Source organism: Capra hircus, chromosome 20, assembly GCF_001704415.2.
Source record: "Capra hircus breed San Clemente chromosome 20, ASM170441v1, whole genome shotgun sequence".
NCBI classification, from domain to species: domain Eukaryota; kingdom Metazoa; phylum Chordata; class Mammalia; order Artiodactyla; family Bovidae; genus Capra; species Capra hircus.
In genome coordinates, this window is record NC_030827.1 from 22,805,533 (window position 1) to 22,827,936 (window position 22,404).

Genomic DNA, 22,404 nt, shown 5'->3' on the forward strand with positions numbered 1-22,404 from the left:
ATGTCCCACTCTTTTGCAACCCCATGTAGCTCTCCAGGCTCCTCTGTCCATGGGCTTTCCCAGGCAGGAATACTGGAGTGGGTTGCCATTTCCTCCTCCAGGGGATCTTCCCGACCCAGGGATTGAACCTGGGTCTCCTGCACTGGCGGGCAGTTTCCTTACCGCTGGGCCACCAACGAAGCCCACTAAAGAGATTAGGTACTCAGCAAAAATGGTAGCTGGTCCCAGGGACTTCCCTGGAGGCTCAGATGGTAAAGCGTCTGTCTACAATGTGGGAGACCTGGGTTTGATCCCTGGGTCGGGAAGATCTGCTGGAGAAGGAGACGGCAATCCACTCCAGTACTATTGCCTGGAAAATCCCACGGACAGAGGAGCCTGATAAGTTACAGTCCACAGGGTCGCAAAAAGTCGGACACGACTGAGCGACTTCACTTTCTTCTGCTTTTCAGTCCCACCCAAGTCTAGGGATAAACGACTTCTCAAAGCATATTAATAGCTATGCTTATAGTGTGCCAGGCAATCCTCTAGGCCCTGCTAGTTTAGTTCTCTCAGTAATACTATGAGGCTGGTGATATTATTACCCCACTTTACAGATGAGGGAAATGAGGCACAGAAAAGCTAAGTATCTTCTCTAAGATCCCATAGCTAGTAAACATCAGCAGATATTTTCTCAGTCAATGTGATGTCTGAGTTCCAGCTCTTGGCCACTCTACTAGGATACCTCTTTTGGATGACCCACCTAGTGATGGAGGAGAGGACAGGCTACAATCTTCCTTTCCAGAAGGCCTGCTGGATGGCCCTAGGGACCTAGACCTTGCCTCTGGATGAAGTCAGAAGAGCCGTACCCTCTTACAGGGACTTCCTATTGGTCTTCTTGGGACTAAGTCTAGCAAAATAAATACTATACCAATGACAGTTTTTTGTTTGTTTTGGGGGGTTATTTTGGCCATGCCATGCAGCATGTGGGATCTTGGTTCCCTGACCAGGGATTGAACTGATAATCCCTGCAGTGGAAACATGGAGTCTTAACCACTGGACCACCAGGGAACTCCTACCAATGACAGTTTTAAAATTCCTTTTGGAAGTGGAAAGAAGGGTCCACCATGGAAGTCCAGGGTTCTGCAATAAGGGCTCCCTGTCTCACTTTGGGGAGGCCATGTGGCTTAGTGGAAAGCCTCTTAAAGTAAACAGTTTCTATGGATGATCAGTTTTGGCTATGTGGCTGCTCTGTGAAAGGAGATTAATAAAACTTACATCAGAACACAGAATTACTGCAGAACTTGCATTGTTCTAAGAATGAAATGAGTTGATGCACAGAAAGCTCCCTGAACAGTGCCAAGACTACAATGGATTTTCAGTGAAGGAACATTGTACTCTGCACTTTCAACCATCTTGCACAACTTCTAGAACAATTTATCTTAAGAAATGATCAAGAATTTTGGACTACTTGTCTCTGAAATTAACATATTGGATTGAACATCAGACATTTTGCTCTATTCCTCCTGCCTTGAACCTCGTCCCTAGCCTTGGTTTCTACCACCTCTGATATCTGCTGTTGGCCAAACCTCTTCCAGGAAGGCTTGGCAACCACCAACTCTTTAAACAATGCTCTCCTGCCTTCAGGGGCAACTTGGAAGAAGAAGTTGGCCCGGCAGGGGAAAAGTTTGGATACAAAACTTGAAGTGTGGCCAGGCCTTAAGTTCTGCATCTTATGATGAGCTAGGGACACTACTGTGCACCTCATCTATAGAATGGAGAGGTGACTATATTAGAGTAGCTATCACTGAGGCCACTTCCAACCCCTCCTCAGATGAGTGACCTCTTTCCCCAGTGAGGTCCCCAGCACCCTGAATTCACTGACTTGGGAGGATCATGACTTTATGGCTCAGCATTACTAGGTTTTCTGGAGAGAGAAGCAGGAGGAAGAGAAAAGCAAAATGGCGCACCAAGATAATGCAAAATTATGAATCAGACTCTCTCCCCAGGAAAAAGAATAAATCTCCTCTGGACTTCCTGTAGCAGCAAAGAAAAGCCTTTAATTTCAGAGCCAGAGTTATTTGTATATTGTCTCAATGTCCTTTCACGGAGAGCTCACTGCAAAAACAATAGCAAAGGCAAACGAAAGACAAGCTATTGTTTTGTTGTAGTTATATCTTTAATGTAGGAAACAGCATGAAAATATCGGTAAAGAAACTCAGTAAGTCTCTGCTCCAGGGTATACAAAGGCAGCAGGGCCAGATGTTGGGGGACAAGATCCCCCTTAAAGAACAAAGGAGAAACATGTTGAATTCCACAAGCGACAGTGGTGGGTGGGAGTGGGGGGATGGGGAGTATTCACTCAGGTGCTCACAAAGCAAGCGATAAGCTGTGCAGCAAACAGCCTTGTCTTCATTGGTGCAGATGCCACTGCTTGACGGCTGTGGGATCATGGACATAACTGTCATCTCTCTGTCCCTCATTTTCTTCATCTATGAAATGGGGATTAATGCAATGCTGCACTCACAGGGCTATGGTGGAAATTAACCACTTAATATGTGTAAATTATATAGGAATGTGCCTGGGAAGTGTCAAATGCGCACTATTAGCTGCTATTCTTATTATATATAGGTCTGTGGAGGAGGTCTTCTCATAGTCTGAGAGCTATAATGATAAATACCCGCCACCATTTTAGGGAGACCATGTGGTACAGTCAAACTCGTGTTGGTTCCGCTACTGTGGAAACATGGGTGGGGGTCCTGGGTCCATCACTTTCCAGCCCTCACCCTGGGCAAGGCTGAAGAAACCATGGGTCACGGTGGGTCAAAGTGTAAGGTTTCTGCGGAATATGGTCTTACTCTAGGTGTTTTGTGAATACAGTATTGTCCTGACCTGTGGGGTCCCTTTTAAGCCTCTTTTCTCATCGTCATTACCATCATCATCTTCACCACCATCATCGTCACCATCATCATTGTGATCAGCCAGGTAGAAGAAGAGCAAACATTTGTCATTTTCATCCTCCTAACACCTCCCCATTTAGTCTTATATTTCTCAGAGAATGACCATTAGGGTTTGAAAGGACCTGAATAAACTGATTCTTCAACGATGTAGAAGTTTTTTTTTTTTTTTAGATGGAATTCATATAATATAAAATTAACTGTTTTACAGTGATCAGTTCAGTGGTATTTAGGACATTTACGTGTTGTACAGCCATCACCTCTATCTAGTTCCAAAACATTTTCATCACTCCCAAAGGAGACCCTGTACCCAGTAAGTAGTCACCTCCCATTCTTCCCTTTTCCTCGGCCCCTGGCAACCACTGATCTGCTTTCTACCTCTACTGACTAACATGTCTGGATATTTCATATGAATGGAATCATACAATATATGACTTCATTTCTGTCTGTCTTCACTTGTCATAACATTTTGGCGGTTTATTCATGTTGTGGAATGTAGTTCATTTCATTTTATGACTGAATTATATTCCATTGTATGTATACACTACATCTTGTTTACCATTTGTCACTTGATGGATATTTTGGTTCTTTTCGCCTTTGGCTACTATGAATAGTGCTGCTGTGAGCATGGGTATACAAGTATTTGTTTGAATACCTGTATTCAGTTCTTCATTCCCTACCTGGGAATGAAATTGCTAGGTCATATGGTTACTCTATGTTTAAACTTTTGAGGAACTACCAAATTGCTTTCCATAGATGTACTACTTTTTATATTCAGTAGAGAACTTTAGTTTTGAAAAATAGTCCTGGTGGTTGAAATTTTCTCTTTTCTGATCCAGACTGGCCAGTGAGGTGGAAGGACTGCCCAATGGGTTGGAGGAACAGTAGCTTTAGGGACCAGATCTCTCTGCTGCTTCTTAGTTGTAATAAGACACTAACTCTGCTCTTGGAAAAGATCATTCTACTAAATAATTAGGGAAGTGGGAGGGGGAACATAGGAGAAGACACTGAACAGGATGGACTGGAAACAAGAGGCCATTTTATAGGCCATTATGTGTAAACGGCTTTGAATCTGAATCATTTTCTTGACAAAGTAACATATTATCCTTGTGTATTTATTGATGGTATTAATTGATCACAATCTTGAGGTCTCTTGGGAATTTGCTGTCTGAAGTTGTATTAAAAACAGTTGAAGGGCAGCGTGTGTCAGAACCCCCTCTTGGGGGGCAGTCCTTCCAGGAGCACCTGTTGTACAGGTCAGTGGGTGGGGCAAGGAAGTTACTGTAGTAGCTAGAAGAGCAGGACTTGAGGGAGAGCGTGGAGGGTCAGGACCAGGGGAGCTCCATGTCTGCCATTAGATCAGAGGGGTAAGGGCAGAACGTGAACGTGAAGTTGCTCAGTCGTGTCCGACTCTTTGTGAGCCTATGGTCTGTGAGCCTACCAGGCTCCTCCACCCATGGGATTTTCCAGGCAAGAATACTGGAGTGAGTTGCCATTTCCTTCTCCAGGAGATCTTCCTGACCCAGGGATTGAAGCTGGGTCTCCCGCATTGGAGGCAGACGCTTTACTGTCTGAGCCACCAGGGAAGTCCTCAAGGGCAGAGTGGAAGCCAAAGAAATAGCAAGCCATCAGGGGTCGGGGTGGCAGGTTTACAATCTAATAAGGCAAAGACAAAGAATTCTGGATGAGGCATTAACTGTGATGGGGTTGGGATGCCCCAAGCTGATTCTTCTCAGGGACTTTTTTTCACTGAGTTTGGGAACAGAGTCAGAGACAGAATCTGGGCAGGCAGTGAACAGCCATTCTCCACAGCTTCCTGCGAGAGCTTATCAAACAAGTGTGGTGGCTCAGACAGTAAAGAGTCCTCCCGCAATGCAGGAGACGCAGGTTTGATCCCTGGGTCAGGAAGATCCCCTAGAGGAGGAAATGGCAACACACTCCTGTATTCTTGCCTCAAAAATCCCATAGACAGAAGAGCCTGGTGGGCTACAATCCATGGGAACGCAAAGGGTCAGACACGACTGAGTGACTCACACACACACAGGGAATGAATGAACTTTATCCAGATGTCTGCAAAGATACTGATATCAAGAATAAATTATAAAACTTGTGACCCAGCAAATGCAGAATCTCCTTTCTCTGAAAATAGTCACCATAGTTCATATACTTGTCCATGTTGTCCCAAACCGTATTAGGAATTACTGGATTTCAAACAGATCCTCAATTTATTCCTAAGAAGGAGCTACTTATTTCTCAGTTTCCTGAAGCACTGTAGCAACAATGTCCCATAGTGGGTAGTCGGGTATAAAAAAATCCTAGAAGTTCATTTCAGACCAAAGGTAGCGACTGCATTCTGCGGCCACATCATTCTCTGCTAGGAACTCCACCAGAGCCACAGGGTATGGGAAATCTTGTGGGGGTAGGGGGATTGGAAAAGTCCCAGGAGCCAACTGGGGATTCTGTGGGATAACTGGAGGGCAGTCCCTGATAGGTTATCGGAGGAAGTCTTACTCAGCAGGGTTAATGTACTTAGGTCTCCAAACTGCCACAGAGCACAAGGGATCTTTCCTGCAACTTTCTTTGTTCCTCTTAGTCAAGAAGCAACTCTGCTCCTTGGAGTAGAGCCATGTTTATAGAGGTGTCTACTCAGAGACCTTGTGCTCTTAGGCATACCTCGTCCCACTCTCCAAAGTACTTCTCTGTAGGTGCTAAACTGGAGGAAATTCCTTCTGGAGACCGTACCAGAACCGCATACCTCTGTTAATGGCAGGATATTGAGTAGGAAAGGTTTGGAGAGGGGATCCTGACATCCAGGATCAAGGGATGTGGGCTCCTTGGAGCCCTCTGGAGTCAGTGAGCTCACCATAGATAGTGCCTCCTGTACCAGGGCATAGTAACAGCTGAAGATTTGACCCCCTTTCACCCTTTCTTCCTTCTGCGGGAGTTGTGTGCAACTTGGAAAGTAGATCAAGGACATCCTGGCTCCCAGCTGACAGCCCCACCTGCAGCCTGAAGGCCACGCCCCTCCCCAGCCAGCAGGCAGAGGTCCCCAAGTTCACAGAGCTGGTGCTCCTTTGCCTGGATTTCTGCTGTCTCATGGACTGCCCTTTCCAGACCATTTCCTCCATAGGCAGCTCTTTCCAGGGTTCCCTCAAGACTCAAATCCAAGTGTCGGAGTGAAAAAGTGAAGGCATACATCTTAGAGCAGCAGGGACCAGCTGCCGAGTCAACTCCCCTGAAAACAGGGCTTCCTGGGGAGCGCCCGGACCATCTCAGAATCCGCCATCTGATTTCCTGCCAGAGTTGCTAATGTCTTTTTTTAAAGAAGGATAACATGAAAATAAGATGTTTTCATGTGATAGAAAGGGATGGGGTGGAGGAGGGAGAGAAGCTAACTAGGAAGGTTCTCCCTGTGGCCAGGGAAGTTAGGGGGTAAATTTTAGAACTCCTGAAAGCTTTTTATTGTACTTACCAGGCCACCCTGCCAAGGGGAAGATGAGAAGTCTTTGCGCCTGATGCACGATTCAAAGCCCTGGGTGCTTAATAGGGTGACACAAATGTCTGTGTTTCTTTTTGCTTTTGACCAAAAGCCGTAGGAAGGGGCCGCCCCTGGGGACAGTAGGAGAGAGGCTTGCCAATGGGTTCAGTCGCCACCAAACTCGTTCCCAGCCCGGGGGCCCAGTCTACCGGGCCGGAAGGGCCTTGGGCTGCAGCCGAGCAGGCGAGGGGCGGCGGGGAGGGGTGGGAGGGGGCACCGGGACGGTTCCCTTCCCTTCCCGCCCCGCCCGGCTGGGAGAGATACGGAGCCCGAGCTTTGCTAGCGTGGGCTCGGCTTGAATCACGCCTTGTGATGCTTTTGCCAAATGAAACTGTGTGTTAGGGTGAGGGAGTGGGGGTGGTGTCCGGCGATTCCCTGCCTCCCTCTCCTTTCCATCCCCCTTCGCCGCTCTCCTCGGCCAAGGAACGGCGCTCGGCAGAGGTCAGCTGGCTGCCTTTGTGGCCGCTTCCCAGGAAGGAAGAAGCGTTGTCTGCAGATCAGTTTATCAGCTGGCTTTCCTGTGCCTGTGCCGAGCGCCGCCGTTTTCCGGGGACAGCCGCCACCCCCGTGATTCCCAGCCGGGGCTGCCGGTGGTGCGTGAGAGCCGGATAAATAGGCCATTGTGAGGCCGCTCAGAATCCAGGTTCCTTATCAAATTATCCACCAGCGAGAAAGACATTCCGCCCCTACTGGCTGTCATCTCGGCTTCTCTTTCCTGTCTCTGCAATTATAGCATTTGAGTTTCTGTTGTTTTCGGTGTGGGATTCCCCCCTCCAGTTTTGAAGCGACTGTATCCAGAAAGCAGTTTACTTGCGCATACTATGTGAGGCAGGACTCGGGGGCGTGGCTCCTAAGAGCGTTTTCTCGGGGGTTGGGTTTACAACCTCGGATTAGATTCTTTGGTTTTCCTATGAGTCCTTTCTACTTCCTTCCCCCCACCCCCACCCCACCCCCAAGCAGCCACATCATTCAACACCAACTCCAAGTCCCAGGGAGACAGTTCTGTAAGCCTTTAGATCCAATGGCGGTTTTCTTCTTGTTGTTTTGGGGTTTTGTGAATATTATTTATTTTTATTCTTAGATAGCCTTGAACTGCTTTATGGACACTGAAGATTTGAAGGAGAAAAAACACTATGAAACTGGTTATCTGGTGGAGGCTAGGAGGAAGTAGGATAGTCTGAGGAAGGCTAATGCTGAGGTGTTGGCGTGTCTGCCTTCTGGTTTAATGCTGCAGTAGGCCTGACAGTAGTCGGGCTGGGTTGGAGATCCCCAGTGCTTGACTTCCTAAATAGTCATTAGCCACCAGAGCTCGTTTTAGGGCCTATGACTCTTGTGGTTGCACAGAGTCTCTTGCTCAGAGGGGAACCCATGCTTGGTTTAATGTTCTGCTGTTATCATCCTGAGAAGTTTAATTTTTGAAAAGGACTCTGCAATTCCGCTTTCCACTAGGATTTATAAATTATGTAGCTAATCCTGTGGGTAGGAACATAAGTTCATTTCAATAAGTTTGAATAAGTTCTCATTTGAGGTAAAATGCCGGAGATGATTCTCTTAGTTTTCAAAATATCTACTGCAATGGTTCTGATGGATTAGAGAATATTCTACAGAGTAAACTGAGGCCGCTGGCATTGTGGCATCTGTAGCGAGCTGTGCCTGCCCACTGCCAGAACAAGAAAAGGCATCCAGGCAAGACTTGCTTCTGTCTGCCTGCTCACAGTTCTTACATTAGGAAACTTAAAATGTACACTTCTCAGACACCTAGTGATTTCCATGATAAGATGCTCTTTTGTGCAGTTACCACTTCTCTTTCCTTTCATCCACTCTGAAATGCCTGTCTTCCACATCTGGAGGTCAAAGCAGCATTGAAAATGGACTCATCCTATCAAAAGTCTCCCACAGTTTTAGAGACTGTGTTTAACATTTTTAATACCTAAACAACTTTTGGGAAAATACTCTGAATCTGGGACTTGGCCCTCCTGAAAGACTTGGGGGGGGGGTGGGGGTGGGGGGGGAGAGGGAGAGAGTGGGAAAATTCATAATAAATAAACAAAATGTTATTTTTCTAGAAATAATTTGTATAAGAATCAATTTTCTTGGCTTAATGATTTAAATATTCCCTTCCAGAGCATATTCAATCATTTGCTTACACCTCATTAATTTATGACTTTACTTTTCATTCAATAAACAAAGATTCTATAGGACTGGTACTAGGAGACGTTGTGATTCAACAGTGAAAGAGAAGGGTATTCAGAATAGTGACTCTATAAACAAGTGACGCCTCTGTTTATGAGTGTTACAGGTACTAAGATAGGAATATGTATCAGGATACTTTAGGGCCACAAAGGAGTTATTAGAATCAATTCCATTTGCTCACCATTCGGGAGTATATTTTTCTTCACAAACCTTAATATTATCACTATTGTTAATAAGCCACAAAGAATTGACATGTGTTAAGCACTGTAATGGCAACCCACTCCAGTGTTCTTGCCTGGAGAATCCCAGGGGAGGGGGAGCCTGGTGGGCTGCCGTCTATGGGGTCACACAGAGTCACACACGACTGAAGTGACTTAGCAGCAGCAGCAGCTGCAAGCACTGTTATAAGCACTTTCTCAGTTATCTCAAAATATAATGAATTAGTTCCATTTAGAAAACCCATTGTATAGAACTAAGGCTGGGACATGAAATAAAATGTTCAAGGCCACATAGTTCCTAAGAAGTAGAGTAAGGATTGAATATAGCTCATCTCCTCCAAAGTTTGTGCCTTTTCAAGGAAGGCTATGCTGCCTCTAACACACAGCTGTAGCATCATGTGCAATCACAGTTTATACAGAGTGAAAACCACAAAATACACTGAGACAACCATCTCCGAAAGGAACAGCTTTGTTCTCGCCTTACCAGTAAGATCATGCTTTTTAATTGCCCCAGGAATTTATGAGTGCCAGTGATGTAAATGGCTCCCACGAAATGAGACTAAATTCCTAAATGTAGGATGGGTGCAGAGCAGTTGCCCTTCCTTTGTTGTTGTTGAGTCACTCAGTTGTGTCTGACTCAACAACACAGTTGAGTCAAGACTGTAGCCCACCGTGGGACTTCCCAAGCAAAAATACTAGAGTGAGTTGTCATTTCTTCTCCAGGGCATCTTCTCAACTCAAGGATCGATCGCGAGTCTCCTGCATTGGCAGACAGATTCTTTCCTGCTGAGCCTCAGGGAAGCCCCATTGGATCCAGGCATGGAATGCGACTGTAGGTTTCCCTGGTGGCTCAGCAGGAAAGAATCTGCCTGCCAACGCAGGAGACGCAGACTTGATCCCTGAGTCAGGAATAATCCCCCACGGAAGAAATGGCAACTCACTCTAGTATTCTTGCCTGGGAAATCCCAGGGACAGGTAGGGTCTGGTAGGCTACAGTCCATGGGGTCTCAAAGAGTCAGACACAACTCAGTGACTAAACAACAATAGCCATTCCCTTGGGAGGGGATTTTGTTGGCATTCAGGAATCTGGTGAATTCCACCATAATGGAAAATCAAATCTCCGTGTCTATACCTTAGTGATCAGTTTTAGAATTTTCATGTCAGAGGTGCAGGAAGTCAGCATTTGAGGCTCATTTCCAGAAATCCCTTTAGGCTGGTTGGCACTAGTGGCTCCATCAGAACCACCTGAGTTTGGGATTTAAGAGACTTCCTGGTCTTATACACCATACTGCAGCAAGGAGAGAGTAGTAGAGGCTGGAGGTTTAGGGTCAGAATGGGGTTGAGGGTGGAGCAGAGCTGAAGACGTGGCCAGGATATGGTCACGGAGAGTCAGAGTGAATGCTAGAAATAGAATTCAGGTCTAACACCTTCCCGTCTGCAGGGAACGGCCTCCAGGTAACCTGAAACAGGGTTCGCTTGGGGCAAAGCAAATCAAAATTGAGATATTTTTCTTTCTTCCTTCTTTTCTTTTCTACTGGACCCTAAAGACAGACTCCTTGGCTGGGCAATAAATGTTTTCACTGGGGTGAGGCCCTGTGTGGCTAAATTCAGTTCCTCCCACCCTGAGACAGTCCCTTGCTCTAACCTTGACCTGAATGTTTAACAACGCTGTGAAATGGAAGGCAAGACTAGAAAAGACCAGCAAACAGAGAAAGAAAAGAATCAGTCATTGTAACACTGTGAAGAGCTCAGGTATTTGATTGCCAGGCTCTCCATTGTTGCTTGGGCCCAGCTTATGGTTGGACTTTTTAAAAAGAGTATTATTATTATTATTATTATTATTTGAGTAAAAAACATAAATGATCATTCCAGCGGAAGCTGGTAACATTTTTTATCCTACATAGCTGTGAATATTAACCTCTAGTTGTTAACTGGAAAGCCTCGTATTTGGAAAGATATCAACAAAGTAAGTTGTGTAAACAAAATCCCTACATATATAAAAACAATTGTTTGGGAAACAATATGACAACTTTATACTACCTGTCTTGGAATGGCTAGGTAACCAGGGAAACTGTACAGAGGGTATCTTTGTTCTTTAATTCATTCTTTGTCAGGCAGTGAATAGCTGTGGTTTTTTGTGCTGTGAGAAAAAAAGACATAAGCTTATCTGTCCTCAGTGTGTGTGTGATGCCTGTGCTTAATCACGCAGTCTTGTCCAACTCTTTGCGACCCCGTGGACTGTAGACCGCCAGGCTCCTCTGTCCATGGGATTCTATAGGCAGGAATACTGGAGTAGGTTACCATGCCCTCCTCCAAGGGATCTTCCCAATCCAGGGGTTGAACCCAGGTCTCCTGCATTGCAGGCGGATTCTTTACCAGGTGAGCTACCAGGGAAGCCTTATGATGCCCCAGGAAGATCAAAAAGGAAAAGTATATGAACTTGAGATTCAGACATATCGGAGGCTACATGACGGACTGATGGGGCTGGGAGCATTAGCTCCCTCCCTGAACTTCTTTGCTTTAGGAGGAGAGAGTCAGCAAGGGTGAAGTTTGTATTCAGTACTGGGGGCTTCTTGGAAGTGAAAATGAAGTGATGATCCCTCAGTCATGTCTGACTCTTTGTGACCCATGGGATTCTCCAGGCCGGAATACTGGAGTGGGTAGCCTTTCCCTTCTCCAGGGATCTTCCCAACCCAGGAATCAAACCCAGGTCTCTCACATTGCAGGTGGATTCTTTACCAACTGAGCTACAAGGGATGCCCAAGAATATAGGAGTGGGTAGCCTATCCCTTTTCCAGCGGATCTTCCTGACCCAGGAATTGAACAGGGGTCTCCTGAATTGCAGGCAGATTCTTTACCAGCTGAGCTATCAGGGGAGGTGATAAAGAGGTCAAGCCAAGACTATTCTCCAGGCTCACTGCCTGGGGTGGGGATGAGTCCTTTAGGAAGAGGGTTTGTCAGCTTCAAATAAATGTGGAGGGAAGCCCTGCTCTCTAGTCCTGCCTGGATCACAGTGAGAGCAGCTCATCTGTCAGGAGAGGTCACAGACTGGCAGTATTTCCTAGGTGATGGCCACCAGGGTGAGGATCTCAGTATTGTCCATGGGAGCAGGTAGCAGCAGCGAAGGCAGTGGTAAGCAACCCCTTGATGGAGATCTAGAGCAGGAGAACAGAGGACAGTGAGCCCTTGTGGGACACTATTTATTGACTTACCACTGGATGAGACTTGAAAGTGACTGGAAGCAGCGGTGCCTATTCATTGTGATCACTGCACTGAAATTACATTGTGATCATGCTGTATCCACATGCTGGTGAGGCCCAGTTAAGAACTGAATACAGAAGACTAATTCCAAGCAATGCCAGAGAAAGCAGGGTGGGCTTTGCAGGTCCCTTCAAATTCAGAGTTTATGATTTTATAAAATAAGAACTATGAAAAAAATCATAAGGGAAAATCAGAGAAGAATTTATTCAAGGTGTGTATCAGACAGCAATTTGATGATGCCCCTCTCCACAGCCCCTCTGATTTATGTCGACTCTCTCAGGCTTGCCTGACTCGGGCTCCAGAGTTATATATTTTACCACAATGAAAACAAATAGAAGCATAGGTAAAATTTCTCACTAATGACCAATATTCTGAAAGTTGATCTGAAACCAAAACAACTTTATTGTCACAGAACTCTTGAAAATGTTTGTAGTCTTTCTTTATATGAGGAATTGTGAACATAGATTTTGTTTTCTTGAATGTTAACATTACTCGGAGGTTATGAAAAATGTTCTTGGTATTAGTAGCACAACAATGTTAATGTACTTAACATGCTGAACTGTATACTTAAAAATGGCTAAGCTTTTAGGTTTTAATGTTATATATGTATTTTACTATGGGCTTCCCAGGTGGCTCAGTGATAAAGAATCTGCCAGTTAATGGCAGGAGATGCAGATTCCGGTTTGATCTCAGAGTCAGGAAGATCTCCCTGAGGAGGAAGTGGCAACCCAACTCCAGTATTCTTGCCTGGGAAGTTCCATGGATAGAGGAGCCTGGTAGGCTACAGTCCATAGAGTCACAAAGAGCTGGACACGACTCAGCGTCTGAGCATGCACTCACATATTTTACTACAATCACAAAAGAAGGGGGAAAGGGGGGGCCTTTGCAGGCTTAGAAATTTCTCAACTGAAAAAGGACACCTCAATGTACCCAGGGATTCTGTTACTATATGTATTTTGGGAAGCCAAGCACACCTCTCTGTTCCTGTCCTTTATTACATGATGAAGCACATTTGCAGTTTCCATATTTTTCATGGAGCATTAGAAAGGTGCTCTGTTACCCTTCACCACTGACATCCAAGGTTCTACCTTTTAGGGTTTCTGATTGACAGCACTGCTCAATCCTTATGCACCAGGTGGTCCTCAAGACTAGTTCTCATCAGAGTGAACAGACCTCACATGAGAACATGACACCTTTTCCACGTGCTCTCTTTGCTCTTCTGCAAATGAAGACGCTTGGAAAGAATGAGAAGAATGTGGGACATTGTATAAGAAGAAATGAGCCTGTACCCCCCAGTGACTGCATGGAACAGTTTTACCGCATACTTGCATGGGACTAGGGCAGGAGTGAGAATTAATTTATGTTGCATTAAGCCACTGGAATTCTACTCTTGTTAAGGAGTTAGCCTCCTCTGACTAACACAACCATAAAAGGTATTACAGACACAGGATGTATATTGATGCACCTGTAAGCTGAGGAAAGGTCAGGGTAAGCAAGGGAAATGGAGATTACCTGTTTAATGATTCTCAGGTGTAAGCGTTTCACATTGCTCATTAATCATGTGGCAAATATGTTTAAATAAACATAGACAGGCAATTCCTGTTCAACAAATATCTCAAGGGAAAGGGGTTTTGTTGAGGCTTAGACCAGAATGTTAATACCTCCCTTTGGGCTCAGCACAGCAATTGTGACAGAAATCAAAGGAAAAGATTTCCCAGGGAAAGATGAAAATACAGTTTGAGAGGAGAGGGTCAGGAGCCCCCAGTATAAGAGTTGGTTTCAGAGTTCCTGTTCTTTCAAGTCTAGGAGATTTAAGATATTTTTCTAAAATGAAGATTAATGCTGACACCAGACAATGGAAATTAAGGCCCCTTGAGTCTCAGGAGTTCCCCAAGCAGTGGTTTAATTGTATTTTTCAAGTATACCTGGGTTGAAGATCAGCCTACTGCCCCATCACCAAGAATAAGAGGATTAAGGGCTGTGGTATTGTAAACATTTCACATATCTTTGGTTCCCCCTAAAAAGTACTTTGAGAACATGTAACCAAAACTAGGGGCTTCCCTGGTAGCACAGCTGATAGAGAATCCACCTGCAATGCAGGAGACCCCAGTTCAATTCCTGAGTTGGGAAGGTCTCCTGGAGAAGGGCTAGGTTACCCACTCCAGTATTCTTGGGCTTCCCTGGTAGCTCAGACGGTAAAGAATCTGCCTGCAATGCGGGAGACCTGGGTTTGATCCCTGGCTTGGGAAGATCCCCTGGAAGAGGATGTGGCAACCCCTTCTAGTTTTCTCGCCTGGAGAATCCCCATGGACAGAGGAGCCTGGTGATCTACAGTCTGTGGGGTCGCAAAGAGTCGGACACAACCGAGCATCTAAGAACAGCACAACCAAAACTAGACGAAGACCAGTGCTAACGTACCACATGTTAATCTCCTCCATTTCTTGTCTTTTGTACTGTTTTCTTCAGTGTGGTTACATTTTAAAGTTATAAGCCAGAGCTACCACTGAATGGTAATCATGATCGCAAGCTGCTGTTTTTTGGAATTGTAATCTCTTTAAGCAATGATCCAGTGTTACATGAAGAAAAGCTGCTGGAGTGAGGGTTGGGAACAGATGCTGCTGCAGATCTGAACACAAGCCAAGGACTGTTTACACTCCTTCCCTGTCCCCTCCCATCTCATCAGGAGCAAGACCCTTCTTTTCCAGGTAGAAGGAACTCGTGCACCATCAATATTGGTTTTTGGTGGGGAACTCTGGAAAGAGAATCTGTGCCTATCTGGGGACTGGAGAGTGTCAGGGCCTTGGTTCCAACAAGCCGCCTTCCTATAGTCACCCCAGAGGAAGATCAGAACCCACACAACACACTTCTGCTTGGCTCACAAGCCCCCCCTTTCAAGTGACTTCCAGAAACACTTCCTTAATTTATTTAACTCTTAAGAAAAAAATAAAACGTAGACAGTAGGTTCTAGCGATGATAGTTTCAATCCAAAACAAAGAGGCTGTGTGTCAGACTGTGGGAGGCAGAGATGCTGATGCCTAGAGGTTGCTCCTGGGCTGCAGAAAGGAGGCCGAGCCAGCTTCTCCTGTCTTGTTACTTGGGTTTCCCCACCTGCCAAGAGGAGCAAGCCCCACTCCTCTCCTGACCTCCCCCTTACTTTCCCTTCTGACGAATCCCCGCCCACATCAGGGCAGACAGGTGGGCAGGCCCTGTGGTTCAGATTTGGGTGAGTCAGGTATCTGAGTGACCTGACTCTAGGAAATATGAGGGTGGTGCAGAGGGAGGGAGCAGAAGTCTCAGGAGTGTCCCGCTAGTGCAGGGTGCGGTGAACTGGCATAAAGAAGAAATACTAACGCAGGGAGACCACTGAGTGCCGTGCAGCGTAAAAGACCTAAGCAATGGGCCTGGAGTCTCCCACCAACTGGCTCTGTGATCTTCTCCTTGAGTTTTTGTTTCCTGGAGACTGGACAAGTGCCATTTAAACTCGGCTGTTTGCTAATTCTTTGTGAGCTGATTTTGAGCCCTTTGCTGTGTGTGGGTCTGGTTCTGCCCATGTCTCTCGGTCATGAGTTCACTGGCCCTACAGAAGTCAGCAGGGAAGCTCATGTGTGGCTGTTGCAATAAGAATCTGATTTTAGTTGCTGTTATTTTTCAAGCATATTAAATGAATATTTTGTCTATTGTTTTTCAGTTGTTGTTTTAGCCTAAAAGTATGTGCTGTGGAGTTGCACTTAGCCTAGGACATGTCCTGTAGTATGGATGGAAGGATGAGCTCCATAAAAATGATAAGATCTCCTGAAATTATACACTGGTGTACGTATACATTTATATGTGTGCATATATACAAGTGACGCTAGTGGTAAAGAATATACCTGCCAATGCAGGAGACTCAAAGGACACAGTTCGATTCCTGGGTCAGGAAGATCCCCTTGACGAGGGCATGGCAACCCATTCCAGGGTTCTTGCCTGGAGAATCCCATGGACAGAGGAGCCTGGCGGGCTACGGTCCATGGGGTTGCAAAGAGTTGGACATGACTGAAGTGACTGAGCACGCACACATACAAGGACTCACATGCATATATGTATATATGTGTGTTTGTGTAAAACTGGGTTTAAATAACATACCACTTTTTTTTTTCACAAGTTCCTGTGTGTTTTCCTCTTTGGTTTTATTACAATTTTGTTATGTTCTATTTATCTCCATTACTTTCTGGCCTCATTGACGTCCCTGTCTGTATCGCTGCTCAAAGCAGAATTTTAAGAACACCTTAAGGTGTTTTTAAATGAAGCCAGTAAACAGCTTTAGCCGACAACTCCAGCATGGCACGGTGAGACAAGCCAACACAAACAGGGAGTGGGAGGTTTGCTGACAGCTCTGGGCACAGAGACCTCAGGACTGGTTTGGTGAGGCAGACTCAGAATCAAGCAGTGACTCGTGGAGAAGCCAGGGAGAGCTTAATCGTGTTGGCTCTTGTACCAGCTCCCTGCACAAGGAAAGGAAATTCTAGAAGAGGCTGAGCCCTCTTTTAGTCAACGCAGGAGAGGAGACATGCACGACCAGCCCAACTAGGGCAGGAACGCCAGTATACAGATGCTAACTCAGCACCTCCAGTGTGAGGTCTCAGGCAGTGCTGGGCCCACCTTTCTTCTTTTGGGTTTGGTGTCTGGGAGCTGTAACTAAAACTCCGACACTGTCCTGTGTGCTAGTTACGATATAGATTGGGCCACTGTGATGACAAGATTCCCAAACAAAGTGGCTTCAGTAAGAAAAGAGTGGTTCTTTCTAATATATAAGCTCTGGTATCCTGTCCAGAGTCGGCTGGTACCTTGCAGACCCTGCTTGTAAAATGCCTTGCTCCACTAAATGTTCTTCATTTATCCTATTAAAAAATGAAGCTATTCCACAGCCATACAGTAAAGCCTTAAAAATCCAAGAGAGTTTGTGGAAAAATAAAGGAAATAGAGACAATCAAGCAGTCATCGCAGGGGGCGTTGGCAATATGGTATAGAGGTTACATGAAGCTTTGGCATACTCATTATCATTGTTTCCTCTGCAACTTCCTAGACTGTGAGCTTGGTCAAGTTACTTCTCTGTGCCTAATTTATAAAAAGATGATAATAGTGTCCACTTTGCAGTTTGTTGTAGGCTTGCCTGTATTCGTGAGTTAATACGTGTGAAGTTCTTAGAACGGTGCCTAGACCACAGTTAGAGCCCAATAGTGGGTACTCTTGATACCCTACCTTCATAAACTTCAGATGAGTATTTTTTGCAAGCATTTGTGACTCTGTCTCTAGCCTTCCTCTGGCCTCTCAGGATGTGTTCTGCTACATGCAGGGCAGATCATAAGTGCTGAGAATTTAAAAGATAGCCAGTTGTTCTCAACCAGGAGGCTGAGCTGGCTTCAACAGCTATCTTGTCTCTTGAGAGACAGTCCTGAGATGTGTTCTCTACGGTTCCACAGACGTCCATCCCCAGGGTGATGGAGCTCTGGTTTCCCACATTAGAAACCAGCTCATTGACATATTATGTATTGCTTCCTTGCTTCCCATGGTTCGTCTCCCCACCCTCCTGGTCTTCCTGGTGTGACCACCCACATAAACTACTTGCATTCAGGATCAGCCTCTGGGATATGCCCCCTAAGACACATTCCTCTTACTACACACTTTTGTCCAACCATGATGATCTTAGGATGCACTCTGATCCTGACAGCCCTAGCTCTTCCCTTTTCATGCACCTCTAGCTCTTGATGTTCTTTTTCTCTCTTTAACATCTGCACCAGGATGAGACAAATACAGATTCCACACTCCTCAAACCTCCCCCCACGCTCCTCACCCCCCACACAAAGGTATATACTAAATTCCATGAAAACCACAAAGGAAGTGGAATATTATGGCAAAGAATATTCAATGTCTTTAGGGCTTGCCGCCCTGCCTAACTTCCTGCAGATTTTTTCTGATTTCTCTTGGGAACCGCACATATGGCATATTGCTTAGAATTGTGCCTGGGTTGTGACTGCATTAAATCTGAAACATGGGGGAGGACCCAGGTACACAGCTCTACATCCTGTTGTGATGGATAAGCATTCTCTGCATTTCCTTCCTGGGGCAGGGAGAAGATGGAAGTGTTTTTCATGAAGACAGGAAATATCTTCACTACTACTTGATGAGCGAGATGGAATTATCCTAAAAGAGCAGGTCCATGGGGTGAGGAGAAAAGATACGTGGGCTGGATTGTTAATGAAATGATTAAACAATAATGCTCTCTGTGGCCACACCCTACTATTTTACACAATGGGGAAAAAAACAACTTGGCAAAATAAAATCAATGTTGGCTTCTTTAAAATGTGCAACCATTTCACTGTTACACGTGTGCAAGTCCCAGTGCCAAGAAACCCAAAGATACTACAGGTAGTCCGCATTTTGTAGGGTTCCAATGTATGTGAATTTCAGTTGCCACAATTGAGTTTAGTTAAATAAAACCAGTCCCCTCTAGCAACATGGTTCAGATTTCAGTCACCCTGGTATCTGAACTGTGGGTAGCTGCATGAAGTACAAAGTGTGCTGCTAGCTCATCAGTGCACATATTTAGGGAGCTCATCACCTCCTCAGTATGCACCTCACCATCACAATCGTGTCACTCCTTTCACCCTCTGTTAGTGATTGGTCACTGCGCATTTGTTATTCCATTTACCCACAAACAGCAAAATGTGTTGTTGGGTTGCCTCCTTGTCTTCCAGTGATCACCTGTGTGCCATTTTACACAAATGGATAATCAATGGAATGAATTGCCAACAAAAATGAAAGCGAAGAAAGAAACAAAAGTGATAATTCAGGAAGGAAAATTCAAATCAAACGTAAATTACGTTTAGAAAATCCAGCTGAGCATGGGAATGTTGACATTGGAGCCACTCTGGTAAGTGACCAAAGAGCAAAGGAATTCAGGAACTTACTGCCATAAGTGCAGAAAATGAAAAAAGATGATGTCTCAGGGGAAGTGACACCACCACCAAAATAAAATAATCCCTCCCCTAGCCCTCCCTCCCATGCACACATATTAAAAGGATTCTTGGATACATCATGATATTAAAAATACAAAGGATAAAATGGTGGAAACATCCAAATTTACGAAAGAGATGGACAATCTACCAAGGCATAGAAAAGGTACTTGCTCTGTATTTTGTTACATGACGAGAAGGCAAGCACTGTTCTAATTACTCTACATGACATTTTTGCAAAGAAATAAAACACTTTAGTTCGCAATATCTCCAATCTATTTGTGTGCTGAATATTTGCTTTATTGATTTTTTGTTTCTATGTGCATTTATCCCTGACAGCGAAAGAGTTTTTACCATTTTCCAGAAGCTTTGCATATTTTATTTGGTTGCACTGGATCTTGGTTGTGGCATGTGGGGTCTAGTTCCCTGACCAGGGATTGAATCCAGGTCCCCTGCATTGGAAGCTCGGAGTCTTAGCCAGTGGACCACCAAGGAAGTCCCAAATTTTATTTCTAATTCTTGTAACAGTGCTGTTTGGTAGATATTGCTATGCCTACTTCATGGATAAGAAAATTTTCTGAAGCTCTAGCTGCTTTCATACATCTGTTTGATGGTAAAATCTATGCCTCCTTGCCAAATCAGGGTCCTTTATTCGGTTGACATTTTTATTCACATTATGAACTAACGAATAATTTTCTAGCTTTCTGTGTTTTAAAATGCTTAGAAGCACAGACTAATAATGATCACAAACATGGTTAATAAGAAAACAATGCAAACTTAATCTGTCATTTAATCACCCTGAGCCTGACTAGCTCATTTTATAGGAGGTATATTGAGTCCCTTGGACAGTAAGGAGATCAAACTAGTCAATCCTAAAAGAAAACAGTCCTGAATGTTCATTGGAAGGACTGATGCTGAAGCTGAAGCTTCAATACTTTGGCCACCTGATGCGAAGGACTGACTCATGGAAAAGACCCTGATGCTGGGAAAGATTGAAGGCAGGAGGAGAAGGGGACGACAGAGGACCAGATGTTTGGATGGCATCACTGACTCGATGGGCATGAGTTTGAGCGATCTCCGGGAGTTGGTGATGGATAGGGAGGCCTTGAGAGCTGCAATCCATGGGGTCTCAAAGAGTTGGAGACGACTGAGCAACTGAATACATCAAAGTTTAAATGAGATAGCAGATAAACGCACAAAAATCTTTCCAAGTTATTAAAGGAAAGGTGCCCAAGTTTTAAATGCTGTTTTCCTAATATCGCAAATAAAAAGTTTTATTTCTTTTAGTTATTTTTGTTACCATTTTTACTTTAAATATTACAGAAGAGTTAAAAACCTTCAATATAATGAGTGCTTTTGCACTCACAGATTTTAATGTCTATCTCAGTTAAGAAAAGGCGGAGGAGGGGAACCTTATTGTTTTGCCAGGTTGATATGGAAAACCTAACACTCATCCAGCATTCTTCGGGAAAGGAAGTGGAAGTCTCCTGTATCAGATATTTTGGAAAGAAAGCAGCACCGAATAGGCTGGAAGTTCCAAATGGGCTCTTTCCAAAAGCACTTTTATTGATTCTTGTTGAGTCCTCGTGGAATTGAATAGTTGCCCATATTATTTGTATTCTGCGTCTGACACTACTATCAGTGATTTTCTGAGGATTTGGTGGTGATTTTTTTTGCTGCCATGTGTATGTGTCTGTGTGTGTCTGTGTGTGTGTTAGGAGTATCACCAGATCCTAAGCATTTATGGAAAATTACCTTCAGGGGCTGTTAACTCTGGACTCACTCCAGGCTGCCAGCTTCATCCTAGATGGCTCCTTCCGACAGACGGACAAGGTACGGTTCATCCTCAAGGATATTTCAGATCATTATACACCTCATTGGTTTATTTGCTCCCAGGGGTGACCTGAAAGTACCCACAAAAATTTAGACGCTGCAGCCATCTTGTTCTTTCTGCACCAAGAGAGACCTCCTTAAACGGCTTCTAGGAAAGAAAGTAGAAGTGTTTGGCTGGGACAGCTGCAGCTCTACTTTCTCACAAAGTTCAAAGGGTTATTTGGTCAGTCACGCCCTCCGGCAACCTGCTTTTGCGCAGCCACAATTCTAACTATAGGACTGCCTAACCCTCAGATCCCTTTAAGGAAGGTGCCTTCAGAGCACAGCTTAGCTGAGGGGAACTTTCTAAAAAGAAGTGACCATTTTCCTCTTTAAGAGGGGGGAAAAAAAGGCATGGAGTCAAACATCAATAAGTGTACAGTTGGTTCTATTTACATGACACACTTTGAGTCCTGCCTTAAATACTGAACAATAGTTATCTCCCCTGCACAGGCTGTAACTGTGAAGTGTGGGTGCTTCAAAATTGCCTACTGGAAACCGGGTTCAGGGCCCTTTCTCTCTCAGCTGTAATAACATTCACTATGATGTAAGTCCCACCAACATCTTTCAACCCAGGAGGAAGTTTGGTTTGGCTGATTTAAACTTAAAATAGGAAAAGAAAAGCTTGTTTTCTTATCCTTCTAGACTAGCCTGCGATTTTAAATTAAGTTGTTGTGATCACCTATATTTATTTATATGTGGAAAATGTTATCTCACACATTGATCACAATCTTTCACAGACTTTGATAAGGTTACAAATGATCTAACCGTGTATGCTAAGTCACTTCAGTGGTGTCCAGCTGTTCAAGATCCTATGAATCCTATGGACCCGCTGGGCTCCTCTGTCCATGGGATTCTCCAGGTGAGAATACTGGAGTGTGTTGTCATGCCCTCCTCCAGGGGATCTTCTCGACCCAGGGATCAACCTGCATCTCCTGCATTGCAGGTGAATTTTTTATCACTGAGCCCTGGGGAAGCCCCAGATGATCTAGGAGATTATCGTGAATTGTTTCCATGCATGCTTATTTATCTTCTTATCTGACTCTTTCTCTGTGGATCAAAGCCTGTGTAAAAAAGACAGTTTTTGGAGGGAGGTGGGAGGGGGGTTCATGTTTGGGAACACATGTAAGAATTAAAGATTTTAAAATTAAAAAAAATAAAAAATTTTTAAAAAAAAGACAGTTTTTGGAGAAACTAGAAAAACAATATCCAACAATAAAAGGACAGTTGGGATAGTTGTGTTCAAGAACGGCAGAAGCTCATGAACTTTTTCTTATAGTATCAGATAGCCTAATTTTAAGCTTGTAAACCATTTGATCTCCCTCACAACTACCTAACTTTGCTGTTGTGATGCTAAAGAGCATAGGCAGTGGTCTGTGGTTGAGGCTGGGATCCAA